Below are 6,000 nucleotides of genomic sequence, written 5' to 3'. Positions count from 1 at the left end.
GCTGATCTCTACAATAAAGCTAAAATTAACCCTACAAGCTACCTAATTAACCCCTTCACTGCTGGGCATAATACAAGTGTGGTGCGCAGCGGCATTTAGCGGCCTTCTAATTACCAAAAAGCAACCCAAAAACCATATATGTCTGCTATTTCTGAACAAAGGGGATCACAGAGAAGCATTTACAACAATTTGTACCATAATTGCACAAGCTAAACAGCTTGTAAATAGTTTCAGTAAGAAACCTAAAGTTTGTGAAAAAGTGAACAATTTTTTTTATTTGATCACATTTGGCGGTCAAATAGTGGCATAAAATATACCAAAATGGGCCTAGATCAATACTTTGGGTTGTTTACTACACTACACTAAAGCTACAATTAACCCTACAAGCTCCCCAGTTAACAATTGCATTTACAACCATGTGTGCCATAATTGCACAAGCAGTTTGTAAATAATTTCAGTGAGAAACCTAAAGTTTGTGAAAAAGTGAACATTTTTATTTATTTGATTGCATTTAGCGGTGAATGGTGGCATGAAATATACCAAAATGGGCCTAGATCAATACTTTGGGTTGTCTACTAAAACAAAATATATACAATGTCAAGGGATATTCAGGGATTCCTGACAGATATCAGTGTTCCAATGTAACTAGCGCTAATTTTTTTTGGGGGGGGGGAAATGGTTTGGAAATAGCAAAGAACATGTAAACATTGGGTATTTCTAAACTCAGGACAAAATTTTGAAACTATTTAGCATAGGTGTTTTTTGGTGGTTGTAGATGTGCAAGAGATTTTGGGGTCAAAGTTAGAAAAAGTGTGTTTTTTTCCATTAAATGTCAAGAAAAACGGTATATGTGTGGGTACAGTAAATGAGTAAGAGAAAAATCACAGCTTAACACAAACAACGCAGAAATGTAAAAATAGCCCTGGTCCCAAACTGTCAGAAAATTAAAAAGTGCTGTGGTCACTAAGGGGTTAAAATTGCGTGCTCTTTCTAAATCATGAAAGAAAAAATTTGGGTTTTATGTCCCTTTAATATTTTTAATAATTACCCTTTCATGTTTTCAGATATTGGGCAGTTCCTCCTCCATTAATGGATACTCTATTTCTTGCTATGGATACTCTATTTCTTGCTTCAGTGACGGTTCACTGTAGCCAATCGTATCGTGCCCCCTTTGGCGTCCAGCAAGTAAATAATAACACCCCTGGTTTTGGACGCCAAAGGGGGAGCGATATGATTGGCTACAGCCTGAATCATCAGTGAGGTAAGAAATAGTCGTGTCCGTTACTGGCGGAGGAGCAGCAAACTATATGAAAACATGAAAGGGTCATTATTTAAAGATTTGAGTTTATATGCCTTCAATTAATGAAAGTGCCATTGTTATAATTTATGATTACAAATATTGTAACTACAAATGTAAGTTTACCATCATTTTAAATATCACTAACAATTCCAGCTCTGTTTTGACAAAGGGGACAGGTTAGTATCACTTTAAACGCAAAAAAGATAACAGGGACTACACCGCATACATCGTGATCTGAATGTCAATAGCTGTTAAAGGTTTTGTGTGCGGTAATTGGGTGACTGGGTCTGTCACTCAAATGTCGTCTCTTGCTGCAATTGAGCGAACTTTGTGGGCGTGTCATCCGGTCAGGTTCGGCATAACTGTGATTGGTGGGTCCTCTGTGTGATTGTTTAGGAAGTGGGCGTTGTTGGTTGTGATTGGATAATGCTGACTGTTTATGGGCGTGGTTAAGCTTAGATGACCCAGGCTGTTTGCATACTGCTGTTATTGGGTGGTCCTATCAGTAGTGATTGGCAAATCTGAACTCCGTACTGTGATTGGGCGGTCCAGCTGAGCTGATGGGCGTGGTTACGTGAGCTCATTTTCCAGTTGCTTCCGGTAGAGCTGGTAGGTAAGTGTGTGTGGTTTATTCTATTGTGTAGCGGCACCCGGCTGTGACACCGGAAGGTTGTACTGACTGTGCTGTACTGTGTGACAATATAGTGACTTAACATCATGCATGTGTAAGAAAAAGGGCTAAGCCATCTGTGTAATACTGTGCTCTGTATATGGGGCATTAGTGCTAGTTACTAGATACACTGGGGCAAAATGACATATGCAGGTAGCGCAGGAACTGTACATTGTATGCCCAACTGGTATCATTCAGCCAAGACTCTCACCTGGTGGCACCCTCACCTGGTCGCATTCTCTGGTCTTGGTGGCACCCTCACCTGGTGGCACTCTCTGGTCCTGGTGGCACTCACTGGCCCTTCCTCTGTCATATGGTGTCACTTATTTGTCTGGCAACCCCTACCTGCTGGCACTCACTGCTTCTTCCACTAAAGTAGTGTCACTTATTATGCCTGGCATGCTCCCCTACTGACATTCACTGGTCCTTCCTTTCTCACATTGTGTCACTTATTATGCCTGGTACGCTCACCTACTGACATTCACTGGTCCTTCCTTTCTCACATTGTGTCACTTATTATGCCTGGTACGCTCACCTACTGACATTCACTGGTCCTTCCTTTCTCACATTGTGTCACTTATTATGCCTGGCACACTCCCCTACTGGCACTTTATGGTCCTTCCTTTCTCACATTGTGTCACTTATTATGCCTGGCACACTCACCTACTGGCACACACTGGTCCTTCCTCTCTAACATTGTGTCACTTATGTCTGGCATGCTCCCCTCATTGTGCTCTTATTATGCCTGGCACGCTCCCCTACTGGCATTTACTGGTCCTTCCTCTCTCACATTGTGTCACTTATTATGCCTGGCACGCTCCCCTACTGGCACTTTATGGTCCTTCCTTTCTCACATTGTGTCACTTATTATGCCTGGCCCACTCACCTACTGGCACACACTGGTCCTTCCTCTCTAACATTGTGTCACTTATGTCTGGCATGCTCCCCTCATTGTGCCCTTATTTTGCCTGGCACGCTCCCCTACTGGCATTCACTGGTCCTTCCTCTCTCACATTGTGTCACTTATTATGCCTGGCACACTCACCTACTGGCACACACTGGTCCTTCCTCTCTAACATTGTGTCACTTATGTCTGGTGCACTCACCTGGTGGCAGTCACTGGTTCTTCCACTCTCAAGTAATGTCACTTATGTCTGGCACCCACACCTGGTGCCATTCACTGGGCCTGGCACTCTCACCTAGTGGCACTCCCTGGTCCTTCCACTATCACATGGTGTCACTTATGTTTGGCACTGTCAACTGGTGACACTCGCTGTGCTTGGAACACTCACCTGGTGGCACATACTGGGCATGGCTCCCTTACCTTGTAGAACCTACTGCTTCTGGCACCCTTATCTCATGTCAGTCACAGGGCCTTCTACTCTCATATGTTGTGACTTATGTCTGGCACCCTCACTTGTTGGCACGCAATGGTCCTGAGGGCACTTTCTGGTCCTTGCACATTCACATGGTGTTGCATTGTTTGAGACCCTTGTGACACTCAATGGGCCCTGACATCCTTATTTGGTTGCATGTGGCTCTGATACCTGGTATCACTCATTGAGCCTGAGACTCTAATTTGGCTGTACTCTAGCTGTGTCTCCCTCGCACATTGTGACGCTCATTTGGCGTGCCTGTAATCCTCCGCTCATGTCACTCACTTGGTGTGGCACTCACTGGGTCTGGTACCTTTACCTGTTGGCATATACTTGATATGGTACCCCAAGGCTGATTGTATTGATATTGTTGGCTGATTATTATTTTGCTTTTCACATTGGATGCTAACCATAATCAAACTGTGAAATGCTACTGCAGACTTGTTAAATGGCTATAAATCCCCTTATGTGCTTTCATCAGGAGGGTGTGGCTGACATTAAAGGGGTTGGGTTAGAGTTTATGTCTGTGCATCTTGCATTTGTGTGAAATTGGTACAGGCTTTGATTTACTGTTAAGCTGATAATAGGCAGTCAGTATGCAACAAGTCACCATGGGCTCATTGATCTAAAGCTCGCTGCTATGGGGGAATTTTCTTCAGTACTACAAGGTCCCTTAAACAATTTTTAGAAAGACGCAGGCTAGCTTGAGAGCTGATTATCTCTCTCTGCAGGTTCTGCATGTGAAGGAGGGACAAATGCTTTATAATAATAGCTCAAAATAAAAGCCCAACGGCTTTGCATGATTTCTCTCAATGTCCTGCCCTGTGTAAGAATATGTACAGAAATATGTTTCAGTACATCTAGGTGTTTGTGAGCAAATATTTATTAATGTGGGCCCCTTAGTTGAACCATACTGATAGGTTATAAGATCAGGAGTTTGACAAATTTAGGAACTAGGTATCTAGGTTTTCTCTGCCTGACATCACAGAGGGGTGAGAACAGGAAGTCATAGAAGGGGGGGGGGGGGGTTGTTCAGACCTCTCAATCTCAGCCGCCTTAACAGACCTCCAAGACCCCTCATTAGAAATATAATCGCCTGCTCTTTCAAACGGTAGTCAAGCCTCCAAACAAAATAAAATTTAAAAATAAAAAGCATTGGGATTTTACTGGGAAATGGAAATTTATAGGCTCAATAAAAAAATGTATATCTAGAAACCCATAATAAAGTTTATTTTATAGTAGACAAGTCCCTCTCTTAAATAAATAATTTATAAATAATACACTTTCTATCCGCTCACAGTCTGTCACAGGCGCCTGACTTGTGAGGGCTCCCTAAAACCAGAATAAACCATGCAGCAAGAGAGGAAAGAGTGTAAGCCTTGCAGCCCACAGCAAACTTCACACACTGAAGTGTGGAAACTCAGCCCAGCTGCGCTTTACTTGCATACACAGCTGAAGAAGACCTGCAGCTCTGTAAAGTGCATGGCCCATCTGTGACTGTTGCACTGCTCCCAACCAAAGTGTGCACTGCATTTTATATATAAACAGCATTACTATATAACTTATTGCTTCTATAATACAGCACAATATAACAAGCTACATGTTATGTGATAATGCACTGTGTTTTATATATAAACAGCATTACTATATAATACTTATTGCTTCTATACTACAGCACAATATAACAAGCTACATGTTATGTGATGATGCACTGTGTTTTATATATAAACAGCATTACTATATAATACTTATTGCTTCTATACTACAGCACAATATAACAAGCTACATGTTATGTGATAATGCACTGTGTTTTATATATAAACAACATTACTATATAACGTATTGCTTCTATACTACAGCACAATATAACAAGCTACATGTTATGTGATAATGCACTGTGTTTTATATATAAACAGCATTACTATATAACACTTATTGCTTCTATACTACAGCACAATATAGCTAGCTACATGTTATATGATAATGCACTGTGTTTTATATATAAGCAGCATTACTATATAAATTATTGCTTCTATACTACAGCACAATATAACAAGCTACATGTTATGTGATAATGCACTGTTTTATATATAAACAGCATTACTATATAATACTTATTGCTTCTATACTACAGCACAATATAACAAGCTACATGTTATGTGATAATGCACTGTGTTTTATATATAAGCAGCATTACTATATAACTTATTGCTTCTATACTACAGCACAGTATAGCTAGCTACATGTTATGTGATAATGCACTGTGTTTTATATATAAACAGCATTACTATATAACACTTATTGCTTCTATACTACAGCACAATATAACAAGCTACATGTTATGTGATAATGCACTGTGTTTTATATATAAACAGCATTACTATATAACTTATTGCTTCTATACTACAGCACAATATAACAAGCTACATGTTATGTGATGATGCACTGTGTTTTATATATAAACAGCATTACTATATAACACTTATTGCTTCTATACTACAGCACAATATAACAAGCTACATGTTATGTGATAATGCACTGTGTTTATATATAAACAGCATTACTATATAATACTTATTACTTCTATACTACAGCACAATATAACAAGCTACATGTTATGTGATAATGCACTGTGTTTTATATATAAACAGCAT

Source organism: Bombina bombina, chromosome 5 (genome assembly GCF_027579735.1).
Source record: "Bombina bombina isolate aBomBom1 chromosome 5, aBomBom1.pri, whole genome shotgun sequence".
NCBI classification, from domain to species: Eukaryota; Metazoa; Chordata; class Amphibia; order Anura; family Bombinatoridae; genus Bombina; species Bombina bombina.
This window is presented reverse-complemented; position numbering follows the sequence as displayed.